General features: G+C 39.2%; 1 protein-coding gene across 7 annotated transcripts in view; it reads right to left on the reverse strand.

The window, feature by feature from the left end:
* PTGER3 (prostaglandin E receptor 3) overlaps nt 1-15,216 on the reverse strand; it is a 169,744-nt gene that overhangs the window by 106,278 nt on the left and 48,250 nt on the right. The window lies entirely within an intron of this gene.

Here is a 15,216-nt window from a genome sequence, read left to right on the forward strand (position 1 = left end):
AAAAACCTAATGTAAGAAGAAGGGTCAAATGTTAAAAATTGCCTCTGGGAGGAGCTGCCTGACGCTCTGGACAGCAGTGGTTGCTCTAGTCTCTGGCATCCAGTGAATGCTGTCCACACCTCTGCCACACCTACTACATAGCCTGTTACATCTGCTCTCATCTGACTGCTGAGACTTTGAGAAGTTTGAATGTCAGCATTGAAGATATGCCTTATTCCAGAAATTTTACTTCATACTACAAAGTAACTGGGGAAGAGGGCTGCCTTCATGGTGGAGAGGGTGGTGTTTTTGGAGGTAGAAATGTTTTTTGGCTTCCTTTACCATAAGGGGGAATTGGGTGAGAGTTAGAGCAGGTGGGGATTCTCAGTCATGGGACTAAGACAGAGTCTGAACATGACCAATGCAAGAAACATGTCAGCAGAGCTAAGAAAGATGACATCCATTTGTGGAAGGCCATGAGAGGGAACAGCCAATGGGCATAAGGAGCAGGTACGTCTGGTTCTAAATCCCACTTTGAGTTTTCACTTCCTCCCTTACCACTCACCCTGGCCTCGGGTGACGCTCTCAGCAGAGAGTCTTATAAAAGGAACTTTATGGAGTTGGAGTCTCAGAGAAGAGTAGGGAGAGGCTCACAGACAGTTGGAAGATGAAGCACCACAGGGAGAGGACAGCCACGGAGAGAAGCAGGTTAGAGAGAGGCTGAAGGGCCAGCGGAAATGCAGAGTGCCGGTTCAGAGTGAGACCTGCTTAGAAACGGGGGGACACGGAGGGCCCCTGGAATCAGCAGAGGATTCAGGAGGGGCTACGATCCCCTGAGGTCGCCCAGAATGTGCTTGCATTCTTTTATTTGATAGTAAAGGAAAAGAACTTCATATGGCTAGAATTTGGGATATTTGATAATCCAGAGTCACTGAATATCAATATCACCTGATTACAAGCTTCATGGAGGTAGGGTTCATATCTATATTGTTTCTGCTCTACACTGCTTATCACAGTACCTGACACAAAAGAGGAACTCAATAAATATTTGCTGAATGAATCTATAATCTTTTCAACAAGACTTTAACTCCTTAAAATCAGGGACTGTGCCATGATTGGTCTCTAACTCCCAAGAGCCCATCATGATGTCTGATACAGAGCAGTAACAGTTAGTACTCACTGGGGCTGATTTATGGCGCACTATGCATGTACTATTTTTCTTTAAGCTTGGTGACAACCATACACACCTGGTCAGATTCACATCCTGTCTTATCTTTTATGTGCTCCCTATCTCAAAGGTAAACCATGCAAATGGAAGAACAATTAACTGGTGTTAAGAACGTACAATAGAGACTTCACCCTTCCCTGAGCCATCCTTGCCTCTCTCTCTGACTCATTCAGTTTGGTTGGCAGTTCCACATCTGGGCTTTCCTGGCTTTCAGAACCAGAAAGATGCATCCCTATCCATGAAAAAGACTTTAAACTGAGCCTGGTTCCTAAAAGATCCTGGGCAGGGATTATTGTCCTGGAGAACCTGGACTGGCCAGAGGCCTGTACTGCCCATAATTGTTGGGTTGAGTAATGAATGTCACTAGATATTATAGTATTGTATGGCTTAGCTATCTATTATGTTGCTAATTGATTTATAATAACAATATTTAGATTAATCAAAGTAACAAAATTATTTTAACTGCTCAAAACTATTCTACTACTAAAAGGATAAGGATAGCCTAGGAAGTCATATTCTACTTATCAATCTAAAGGATAAAATATTTTAAAAGATTCAAAATACTTTCGAAGATGGGAGAGAATGAAGTTGTACCATTTAAAAAAATAGGGAAGGTATTTTCGTGAAACAATATTATTCTTTAAATCTTATCTTTCCCAATAATTTTCTGGATTGGTAGCAGTATTATTTCCCGTCTCCTCATCACACCCACAGCAGCCCTTTCATCACTATAGCTCCTGGGAAATGGGAGAGTGAATGCCAGCTCGACAAGGAGGAAACAGCACGGAGGGGCCTTTACAAACAAAAGCCTTTCTAGTGCGAGGAAGAGGGCATGACATAGAAAGAGAAGCAGGAGACTATGTCCTTGCTCCCCACCACAACTGCCTCACCATCAAACCCCAGAAGTGGGAAGGAGATGAAAAAATAGAAACTCCAGAGAGAATGAACAGCTCCAGGTCCCTGAGGCACAGCCTCGCAGACTGGCCTACCCACGTGCATGCAACTGTGGCAGAGAGGGAAAGGCCGAGAGGGGACCACGTGATTCTCTGAGTTTCTCCCAGCCTCCACCTGGGGCAGAAGGGCCCCCCAGAGTCTCCCCGGAGTTCAGGGGAGAGGAAAGCTGAACCCCAGAAGGACTGCCATGTGGCTGCTATATTTAGGGCCAGGGTGACATCCTGCCAGAGATAGCAGTTCCTATGGGTGGGCCAGCCCACGGCAGGGGAAGGAAGTGGCAGAGCCTCAAAGGTCTTCTGTGCCAGTGAGACAACAGTGGGGTCACATCAGCAAAGTAGGGCCATAGGGCTCAGCATATGAGGAGGGAACAGTTCACAGGTTTTACCAGCCCTGAATCAACGGGCACTGCCAGCAGCTACCCAAGCAGCCCGGAAGACTAAAGTTAACTCTAGGGAGGGTGGAGAGGGCCGAATGGACGGGACCAGGACCCATGTGTAGGCAAGCTGCCTCTCCTTTCTACCCCCATTATCATGAGGGGATTTTGGCTTTTTCCTTCACACAGATGCCTTCTTGGCTAAGCTTGAGAAACCATGAAGAAAGAACATTTCCCTCAAAGAGACTGAGTTAATCCAAACTGAGAAATACAGATGGACAACATATCTTCAACTGTAAGTTTACAAACTCACCCTCTTCTGTCTCACCTCTCAGCCACCTGCCCCAGCCAGAAGAGAATTTGCGAAGAAATTTTAATCTATATAGAAAAATTTTAAAAATAAATGTTTTGAATAGTTAAGTTTAAATACCTAAATTTTCACCCTAGCTATTAACAAAAGTAGAGACTCTGAGAGCCAAACAGATGCCAATAGCATCTGCTATGGTAACAGCCCCACCTCTTTGTAAATCTGTGAATATGAGCCTTTGTTTTCCAGTTTAATGCATTATAAAGGTAACCAGTAAGCAAACTGAAACAGTGCCCATATAACTATTAAAAGGCCATCCTAATTCCAAACAAGTTAGGAGCATATGTCTAAAGACAAACTAAGTCTAAATAATAGGCATAAATTCTGTTTTGTTGTATAATTTGTAATCAGAGACAGTTGATAGAAGGTCTCATTTCAATTTTATGTCCACTTTTTAAAAGGTAAATCACAGGACATACAGCTCAGATAAAAAAATAAAATAATCAAATGTACTCTTACAGTGTATTACCAAATCGATAGCTGAGAAGGATTAAATAAGATTAAAGATGATCATAAATATGGTACATGCACTGAGTAATGAAGTTTGTGGGAAATTAATCCTTATTCAACAGTTGAAAGCTGATTTGATTCGTACCTATTCATTTCAGTATTCTGGAGGATCTCTTAGTCTCTGAAACTGCAGGTGTGGTCACTGTCTGAGGCAAAACACATAGCCAGGAAGTGACCTGATCCCCTCAGTCCCTTCTCTGCATAGCAATAACCCTCAACCACCCAGTACAACCAAATTAAATCAGTTTCATCGTAACACTGTCGTGCAACTAATGATTAGATAGCCACAGAAGCTATCAGGGGTCTTTCATCTATCAGGTAAATAGTTCAACTGAATAGTGAAGGTCAATTCAATTTAGCATTCATTGACTATATGTCTTTAATGCAAAAGACACTGCTAAGCATTTAAAGAAAATCTTGACCCATGACCAATAAAAATGGTATAAACTCTATATAACTAAATAGTATTCATTATGTAGTGAAATTGTACTGTTTAATGGTTACTAGAAGCCTAACTTATCAAGGCATTCCCATTTCTCTAAGTGATCAAAGAAAAATGACTAACGTCCTCTAAGTCACAATATGTCCATTTGGAATCTGGATCTTATGTAAAAGTAGTTTAAAAGCCAGTTGCTTAACTTTAAATACAAAATAATATGAAATTATTCAGTTTCCCTTATTCTCAGTAGCATATTAATATAGTATATAATAAAATAATACAATAACTAAGGTCCTTAGGCAGAAATTTAATAGATTCTCCCACATAAAATAACTCATACACAGAAAAGACAATTCTAAAAGTCATTCAACACAATATGAGAAAGGACATCCTGCCATTTGCTATTAACAAAGATGAATGTTGAAGATATGATGCTAAGTGAGATATCAGACAAAGAAAGACAAAATTGATATATCACTCATATGTGGAATCTGAAAAAGCCAAACTCAAAGAAATAGAGAGTAAAATGGTGGTGACCAGGGGAAGAGGGTGGCAGGATAGGACAGATGTTTAAGGTACAAAGTTACAATGAGTAGTAAATAAGTCCTAAAAATCTAATGCACAGTATAGTGAGTACAGACAATAATATTGTATTATAATCATCAAACTTGTTAAGAGAACTTAATTATTCCAGCCACTGAAAAGAAATGATAGCAATATAATGTGATATAGTTGCTAATTTTCACTACAATGGCAGTCATACTGCAACATATGACTGTATGTTGTACACCTTAAATTTGCAGTTTGTTATACAACAAATACACTTCAATAATAAAAAAGATTCATAAAATAAGGAACCATTCTTTGTGTCAAAGATTGCCAGTTGCTTCCTTGTATCCACTCTCCCCGTCTTTATAATGGAACCTGGATTTTAAATCGGGCACCAGTTACAAAGCTGCATTTCCAAATTCTCTCCCATTAGATGTAGCCATGTGACTAAATTCTGGCCAATTATATGTACAGGAAAAGTGATGAGACTTCTGGGAAGTCTCCTTAAAAGGAAGGGACACTCTCTTCTTTATTTACTCCTCCTTCCTTTCTGCTGACCAGATGCAGATTAATAGCTGGAACTCAGCAGCCATATTGGACCATGAGGCATTACACTAAGAATGACAGGTAAAAATAGCATCAATCCTGATGATCAAGAAGTGGTCAAATCAGCCCTGGACAGCCTACATACAGAATTTATCTAAGTAGGATAGAAATACCTTCTATGTTCTTTTAGCCATTGTTATTTTGGAATATTTCTGCAGCCAACCAAAACTTAATACATGAATAAAGCCATCCCATCAGCTAGAATAAATTCTGGGCCATTGTCAATAGAAACCTAAAGTAACATGGAAAGAAGCCATACTAATAAAAGGAGACAATAGCTGTTTTAATTACATCCAGCCAATGATGACTTCAAACTGTTTGCATCTAATTTTCCTAAAATTTGTACAGTATTTCTGCACTTTCAAAGAGGAGAATTGGCAAAGCATCATTCCACTGCATAACACACTGGGTTTACAAAACAGATGGTGACATTGAAAGAGCTCAGAAATTGAAATCATAAAAATTGGACTGGAATCCTAACTCATTCTAAACCTGGGTAAGCTTGCTTAAGTTTTATAAATCTCAATTTCTTTATGTATGATATGGGGATAATGATAACATTGGCCTCATTTCTCTCATAGGAGTTGGGATAATCAAATGACATAAATGTGTCAAAGTGTTACCATTGTTACTAAAATCATTTTGGTATTCACTTATGTTTCACTGGAAAAAGCACTTTGTTTTCATCCTTTTGTGATAACCACCTTTAAAAAGTGACTTTTTTAGCCCACATTAACCTCCTTTCTCTAATCATCTCATTTTCATAATTCTGTAGAATTTTGTTTTTATGAGCTACATGTATACAAGTATTTAGGCTAAAAGAATATTATTGGGAAGGAGTATTCAGATAACTTACAACTATTTCTTTTGAAACCAGCATATTAGAAGCACTTGGAGAGGCACTGAAAATAAAAATAAATTTATCAACTAGTTATAGGAGACTTTCAGTTAGAATACATCATTTACAGATCAAAATCTAAATGCTGTGTGTGGCAAATTCCCTTTAACCTGGAATTAAACATTCAGACATTTCACATAGCAAAATTTATTTTCACAGCATTGTACAGTTACCATTGGTCATAAAAATGACTCTGGACCCAAAAAATACTGAAGTACATTCTGAACTACCTAAGAAGTATCACCAGTCAATGGAACCGAAGTATTTAGTGGAAGTATATCATGTCACAATCTTTTTTATAACAGGGAGATTCATGGCAATAAAATCACTAGATTATCTGAGAACTGTCTACCTAGACAGAATAACAAAGGTCATAATTCCATTTCATAAGTTGTGAAGGTGAGAATGAACTTCTTGCTCAAAAGAAAGCAGGTTATTTGAACTTCATTGTCAAGACCTTCCTTGACCTAGATCAAGATTCATTTTATAGGCTTCCTTCCAGTTCTTACCTACGTGACCTGGGGCTGCCATGTGATTAGTAGTGAAAGTCACCTCAATTCAACTTCACCTCTCTCATCTCTCTCTCTCTCTCTCTCTCTCTCTCTCTCTCTCTCTCTCTCTCTCTCTCTCTCTCTCTCACACACACACACACACACACACACAAACACCATTAGAACTTGCCCTCTTCAATACAATCTTGAAAAATGAGATACCCTACAAGGACATGAACAAGGCTTGGCCTTGGCCTTACACATCAGAGCTGACAGTACAAAGAAATGTGGAAGAAGAGGGATTGACATGTCACTGTTACACCTCCATCTCACTGCTCCCTTCTTGTAAACCCCACCCGCCTGCGGCTCACCATCAGCATGGCTGATGGATGAGACACCCTCTTCTGTCCCCTCTCTAAACTCTCAGCTTTCCATTATAAACTTGCTTTATTTCTTTTCTTTTTTCCTGATACTTTCATTGTGATCTGAGCCAGAAGGAAAGGGAATAGAAAATGTATGTGGAGTGGGAAGGGAGTGAGCACAAGAGATGCACACTAGTCCCTTCAGAGAACTGTATATTCATTGTGTGCTTCATTCTCTGATACGGGCCCAGAACAGAATGTTGAAAGGGGTCACATTTGCTTCAGGCATCTGTTCTCTTACCAGTACCCTCCCTTCAGACTTGACCCCCTTAGCCCTCATGCCTTTCCTCGGTTTCTCTAAAGAAATCTTATCCCCACCTCATCACCATTGAGGCTTAACTGTTCTATGTCTCCTCCTTGTAAGGCCCTACTAGGTGGCTAGAGCTCATGGAAATCATTGTTTGTGAGATATTAGAGAGTGACTGTGCTTTACTGTGTTTTTTTTTACCCAGAAAATGCATTTACTTTCTAAGAGGGGCCTTCCAAGTCCTTGCTTAAAAGAATGACAATTCTAGGATTCTAGGTCCTAGGGTGGGTCACATAAGGTCAGGAGAGCTTTTTAAAATCTTTGAATAACAATAATAATATTTTCTCACACCTATTTTTTACTAAATGCCAACTGCTTTTCTACTAATATCTTGACTTTACAGATGAAGCTACTGAGGCACAGAGAGGGCAAGTACTGTAACTATAGTCACACAGCTAGTAAGTAATTGAACTGGAATTTAAAACCAAGTAGTCTGCCTCCAGAATCCCTACTCTCAACCATCTAGATGGCTGCCCAAAACACCACCAAGATTCAAATTGGCTTGGGAGAAGGCATGAGTGCTAGCCCTGGCTCTGTCTCTAAGATGTGTGACCTTCAACAAGTCACTTAAACTCTGGGTCTCAGTTGAACTAAATTCGTGGTTTATGCCTTTTTCTTTTTGGAAACTGTGATATAACAAAAAATACATATTTCTGTCTTTATCCCCAGCTCCTGACACAGCTCTGAGTGATCAAGGTGAAAGGAACACCTTTTGTTATTCATAAGAAGCCCTTACAGCCTCACCTGAGTTTATGTTAAGGAGGTGACTTTGGGAAAGTCCCCAATGATGGGGAACCAGCCATACAGTTGAGAGGGCTGGAATGTTCACCCCACCCTCCAAACTCCAGAGCAGAGGACTGAAGTTTGAGTTAATCATTAATGGCCAATGATTTAGTCCATCATGCCTATGTAATGAAGCCTCCATAAAAAAACAACAACAACAACTGTCATCTAAAGGGTTTTGGAGAGCTTCTGGGTTGGTGAACATATTGAGGTGTCGAGAGGGTGGTGCACCCAGAGAGGCCATGGAAGCTCCATGCCTCTTCCCCACACCTTGGCCCATACACCTCCTGCATCTGCTCTTCCTAGTTGTATTGTTTTATAATGTACCAGTGTCTAGTAAGTATTGTTTCCCTGAGTTCTCTGAGACATTCTAGCAAATAACTGAACCTAGATGAGGACTGTGGGAATGTCTGATTTATAGTCCTTGGTCAGAAGTAGGAAAGGTCTGGGCTTGTGACCAGCATCTGAAGTGCTATGCAGTCTTAGGGAGTGAGCAGTTAGCTTGGGGGGTCTGCACTAACTCCAACCAATCCATGTCCTAATTGAATTACAGGACATCCAGACGGTGTTGAAGAATTAGTTAGTGTGTTTGGTCTCAGATGTGTTGAGAGTAGAATATAGAAGAAACAGCATTTTTTTTGAGAAGCAGAGCCATCTCTTTAAATGAAATTCTAGTTAGAAGCCTGATATACATGACATATAAAAGAGAGATCTTGAACCCAAGCTACAAAAATAGTGGGTCTTGTACTTTTCAAAATCCAGCCTGTCATCCTTTGTCCATAATTCCACCTTACACACACACACACACACACACACACACACACACACACAAGGAAAGAATCAAAATATGCCATCCTCTCTGTACCCTCTCAAGTGGAAACAAACAGTATTAGAATAAAAAAAGAGAGTAAGGAAGTATTTCATCATTTTGTTTGATTTCCTTCAGGGCTCCAGCAAATAAGGAAATACATAGCTCCACCCTATGTTATGAATCTTCCTCAGAGAAGTGGGAGTGAGAAATGCATTTGCCAAGAAGTTAAATTTCACACAGTCACTGGTATCTTGGATGCATTTGATGATGATCATCGAGGCTGAATTGAATATTATGCAAATATATGTCTGCAACTTGCAACATAAATAACTGCAACATTACTCTGGACTAACTCTTTGAAATTAACCCCATTGTATACGTGAAAAAAAATTCCACTGACCTTGTTTTTCATGGTACTTCAGTAAAAATACAATAAAATAGAAGTAAATAAGCCCTGCATGTTAAATTCATCCCTCTTCTAACCCTGAATGTGGGTAGTAGAGTTAGTTACCTATGCTTCCTTCCTTGCTGCCTCCAGGTGGTCTCTCAGAACCTCACGCTTCTTTTGTGCACAGTGGGGCACACTCCTCTTGAATTCATTTACTTTTCAGTGTCAATATCCTATCTTTGTTATGCATTCCCCCCAAAAGCAGAAGATAGTACAGATGATGACCCTGTTCAAAGGAAAAATCCTAGAGAGACCCAAAAATATCCCTCAGTCTTGGGTTTGCCTTGCAAAGCACCTGCACATGGGACCCTGGTGAACACACCTCTGTGACGGAGGTGTCACACCTGAGCAAGGGGACTCCTACTGCTACCCTCACTTTCTTGGAAACTCACTGTGTACTGAAAAGTGAACCGGTCTTAGGCAGAAATTTACATTTTGTACACTTAGGCCAAACTATGCAAAGCATGTTAGACTGTCCTTCGCTGCATGATGGACATGCTGTTCATGAACCTTAGGAACGCTTGTGGAGATATGATCTCTAGTCTCTACCTGAAGGCTCAGAGTCCGGAGTGACTTAGGGAGGCTGCTCCAGTGCGCTTTTGGGTTTCATTCCTTGAAATGTGTTACAGGCATGCTTTGCTCCTCGAGGGCCATTTGCATTCCTGTGTGGCCCAGCAGAGTAATAGGCAGGCAGGAGAAGGTGAATACAAACTGGCTCAGTGAGTGAATGAAAGGTTGAGTGGGTGATAAGTAGAATTGATGGGGAAACTGCAGTCTAGTGATATGAGCACCTGACAGGAAGCAGAAAAGTATTTCTAAGTGTTAAACTATCAAAGCCTTGGAGCTGTGCTGATAATTCTCCATTCAGCTTTCTTGCATGTCAAAATGAGGTGGTCAGAATTTGTTTTTCTTGAAAGGCTCTCAGTTCTTGGAAGGGAAGTGTTTTTCACTTTTTATCAGCCTCTGATTCCACAGCTGTGTTGCTGAAAGAGCTAGGAGCAAGCATGTGGGATCTGAAGCTCAGACTCGACCTCGCAGCCAAGATGGCTCAGCTCCTCACACAGCCTGCTCACAGCAACTGCCCAGGCTCTCTGCTGCCTGGAAGATCACCTCTCAACCTGCCCATCCCCTAGCTAAGGACATTCCACAGACAGATGAATCAACAAAGGCAAGCTTTCCCTTCTTTCATATTACCTTATAAACTTAACGCAAGTGTAAGAACTGTTGTGCTCACTGAGGTCAACAGGCCATCAGTTTTGTATTTTGCACAAAGGGGGGATTTTTCCTGGAGAGAGATCAGAGGCATTCTGAGTGATATGTGTGCCAAAGTTTGGACAACATCATTTCTAATTTCAATCCCTAATCGTAATTAATGATTTGTTGAAACATGTATTATGTATCTAGCAGTATGGTAAATTCAGTAAGCCTTAAGTTTTTCATCTAAAACCCCTTCTTGGACATCTTTGCATGTTTGATTCATACTTTTCTTGCTGTGGACGTTAAAAAAAACTTACAAGGTATTTATACGTCTACTATATGTCTATACTTCACGGTCTTCACTAGCTTGAAGTTGGGATCTGGAGAGGAGAGGAAATGAGGGAGGGTCTGGAGCACCAAGATTGCAAAGATGTGGTTGGCCTCTCAGTCCAAGAGCTAACAGCACAGTGGGGGAGCTAGACACACGCACAGCGGACTATCACACAATTCAGACAGTGAGAAGGCAGAATCAAAGGGGATGTAAATAAGGCATCGTGGATGCGAGAGGAAGGAGTTATTTGTTCCAAACCGGGCATTAGGAAAGAATTTTTAAAGTAGGTGTCATTTGACCTGGGCCTTAATGAATGAGAATTTTCTCTATTGAGAAAAACATTCAAGCAAAGAAAAGAGTAGGACCAGAATTATGACAGTGAATCAAGTGTTTGTGGAAAGGATTCCCAGGTGGCTGGGGTCTGTGTTGCCAGATAAAGCTGGAAAGGCACGCTGGAACCAGCTCACTGAGGGCTTTGAATAGGTGAAAGCACTGGGCTTTGTACAGTGGCCGCTGGGGAAATATCAAAAGTTTTTCAAGACACTGCTACTCTATCTACTCTCCCAGTGAGAAGACCGAGGCTTAGGAGGCCAAAAAACTCCCTCTAAGGTAAGTGTGGAGGTGGTAGTTGAGCTGAAGTTTAACTCCAAAGTCCAAATATTACATACACTGGTCTTTCTTTTTTAGATATAATTGTCATATAGCATTACAGTTGTTTCAAATGTACAACATAATAATTTGACATTTATATATTGTGAAATGATCACAGTAAGTCCAGTTAATACTCATAACCACGCAGTTACAAATTTTTCTTCTTGTGATGAGAACTTTTAAGATCTACTCTCTTAGCAACTTTCAAATATACAATACAGTATTACTAACTACGGTCACCATGCTGTACATTATATCCCAGAATTTATTTATTTTATAATGGGAAGTTTGAATCCACCTCGTCTTAGCCTTACTTTTTTATCTATAAAATGTGAATAACAGTACTTCTCTCTCAACCTAAAAGATTAGATCAAATGCAACTATGGATACTAAAATGCCTTAAAAATCATAAATGAATTCTATAAATGTTAATTAGTAGTATCATTTCTTTATCATAATTACAGTTACTATTACTCTTGAAGGAAGCATAAATATATTTTTGCAAAGTCAAGTCATGTTATTTAGTATTAACACTGGCTACAAGTGATTGCATTCCTACTGTGCTCTGTACATATATTATTTCCTTTCACCCTCATGAGATAGGTGTCATCATCTCCAACTTACAGATAAGTAAACAGAGGCAGAAGGAGGTGAAAAAACTGCTTAGTCACACAAATGAGTCAAGAAGCAGGCTGCAAATCTGTGCTTCTAAATCCCCAAACTCCTTCCATAAGGCCACTCCTGCCTTCCCACTGGTGACACCACAAACCTTCCAGGTTGCAAGGGGTGCTGTAGCGATGTCTTCAGGGAGCCTAATGATGCCAACAATTTCAACACTTCCAACAATTGATTCCATGTTTTAAAAGACATGTAACTATTTCTAACCCTATAAAGGATCATGGTGAATAAATAAGTAGTATGCTTCCTTTAGGCTTGATTTAACTAGAAAACATGATTTTTTCTGTCCCATTCTCTGAAATAAAAACATGTCTTTCTTGAAAAATAAACCCTGATTAAGGAAAAACCCTCCCTATTTATATAACGGTATTGGTTCCTTCTAGTTATTTCAAATTTTAAAAGCTTCCCTAAACCTCTACTGAATCATTTTATTTTAAAGCATATTTCTCTTTTCTCTTGGTAATGAAACTTAAAAAAAAATACTAGGGTTGGTAAGCACAAAAATGTAATGCATATGATTCATGCTGGGGTTATTCTTCTAAAATACATGTTTTATAAATAGTAAACAATAATCAGAGTAGATAAGAACTGAGTTGGACCAAATTTATATTCTCGGCAGCCCTTTATAATCAATGAGAACAATCATATATTCCAGCTAATGAAGTCATTGATTTTAATGGCCACCAAAGATTCTGATTTAACTACTGGAAAACAAATGCTGTAGTTTTCATTTAAAAAAACTTTTTTTTTTCTGAATAGTTTTTTTAAAAAAAGTTGTAAACTGATAAGGTAAACATAGAAACTTTGAAAGGTTAGCTGTGGTTAGCCTTTGATTGTCCAGCAATTTGATAAGTGTCACATATGGCAGAACATAAACCACAAATTTAAGGATTTTAAAGCACTAAGCTCAACAGCTACATTCAGCCAAACCTTTTTCTTTTACACCATTTCAAATATTTAGCCATTTTACGCTGGTTTGATGCATAACATGATAGAATCCTGAGTTGGAAGAAGGCTTAAATAAGATACTAGTATCCCCTCCTTCTACGAGCAAACTCCCCAGTGTTTTCCTAGTATTTGCCTGAACATTTGCAGTGATAGGAACACGTGACTCCAAGGTGCACCTTTCCACCTTAGGCACCATTGGTTTTACTTCTCTTTATATTAGGTCAAAATCTTTCTCTCTGTAGCTTCTTTCTATAAATCTTACTCTAGCATTCAGAGCATAAGGAATAAATCTCTATATCATGTGATATTCCTTCATTTGAGAGAGACTGACCATGGTTCTCAGATGAAGCCAGGATTAAGGACAAACTTGCAAAGACAAATATTTGGAGGGATATGAATCAGGACTTTCACAGAGGTTAATTTTGAGTGGTAGAGTAGATAGGGAATTTTTCTTTGGCCTCTGTGTTCTTCTGCATTGCTTGAATTTTATACATGGCTGTATATTCTAATTACAGTAAAAAGAAAAAGTAAAGCTATCTACACTTTGGGGAAAATAATAAAATCCTAAATGTAATGGGTGAAAATTGACACTTCACTATGAAGAATCAGAGAATCATAAATCTGTAATCTATGAGTGATAAACCTCAGTCTCCCCAGGACCTAGACCCACATGGTAGGGTCTCATTAAAAGTGTGTGAGTGATTAATAAATCAACCAATTATTCATTAATCAATGATGAAAAATCTATCAAAATCCATCACAAGTAATCAGATTCTCATTTCTTTCTTGGAGACACAGTCATCGCCAGAGAAGGAAGGGCTGCACCAAGTACCAAGTTGTCATTGCTCTCAGTCCAGGTACTAAGAGGAGAAACATCACTCCCATCTTAATTTAAACTGATTTAATGTCTTTTTTTATTGTGTTTTTCCCTAGTGCATCAAAGTCCAAAAATTCTCCAGCAGTTCTATTTTCTACTGTAAAGTCAGAGGAAAATAAAAGACTTTAAGGTACCCAGAAATATTGTTCTGGGTATGGTAAATCTGGACTTTGGTAGATCTGTAAGAATGATGATATTGCTCATGATGATTATGATGATGGAACTAACCTGCCCTGTGAAAATTTAAAGAGAAACCTCAGCAGAATGGTGGCGGGAGGCCAGAAGGGGGAGCCCTCATGCTGTAACACTCATGTCAAGAACTGTCACTTGCAGACCCCCAGAAGAATCGTCAATGAGAAAAAATCCTCTATTAAGACTCCAACAGGAGAAGATGCACATTGCATCTCCTACAAGAAACTGACTACCCCCAGCCACTGAGCCAGTGAGAAACCCTCATCACCTGAACACTTGCCTTGTCTCAGGCGGACTTCCACTCCAAACAACCCCTCCAACTTCCTCCTTCTCCATGAAATAACATTCCTCTCATCTGTTTGATGGATTAGCCTATGGTTTTTGCTATAGTTTGCTTGTCCCAAATTGAAATTCTCTGCTATTTCCTATTAAGCCCAATTTTGCTGTTAAAATAACTTTTATTTTTAAGGTCAACAGTACCAAGGGGCTGCATGCATACTCTCTTCTAGTATTTATAGTTAACCTATAAAATAGAAATCATTATCCCCATAGTCCTTTATAGATTAGGAGATTGAAGTGGCGGGCACATGCTATATTCTTCTGAGCTTAATTTTAATTAAGAAAGTATCAGCCTCACTTGGAAACTGAGCCAAATTAAGTCTTCTGAGCTTAATTTTAATATTAATGATAATAATTTATAATGACATAATAACCATTTATTGAGAGCTTATTAATGTGCCAGACACTAGGTAAGCATTTGCATGCATTATTTCATTGACTGCAATAATTTTATTAACCTTAGGTGAAATTATTATCTCCATTCATAGCTAATAATACTGAGGTTTAGAAAGATCATGTTAACTCAATTATGGTCAGCCTAATAATAAATTAACAGAACTAGTCTGTGCTACCAAATATAGTCTAATTGTAGTTCTTGTCCTCTCAAACACAATGTCATGTATTTGGATCTCCCAAAATAATATTAAGGAATGAGTAGAGAGGTCAGGATGTCTTTTTCTATATTACTAATATGGTTTATGGATTCCTGAAGTAATTGATATTGCTACTGTGGTTACTATTACCACAGTTAGTACAATATCAGTAACAATGCCACCTGCACATTTATTGTACTAACCACTCTTCTGGAATATTATTTATTTACTCCTCACAGCTACTC

Source organism: Manis javanica, chromosome 4 (genome assembly GCF_040802235.1).
Source record: "Manis javanica isolate MJ-LG chromosome 4, MJ_LKY, whole genome shotgun sequence".
Lineage (NCBI taxonomy): Eukaryota > Metazoa > Chordata > Mammalia > Pholidota > Manidae > Manis > Manis javanica.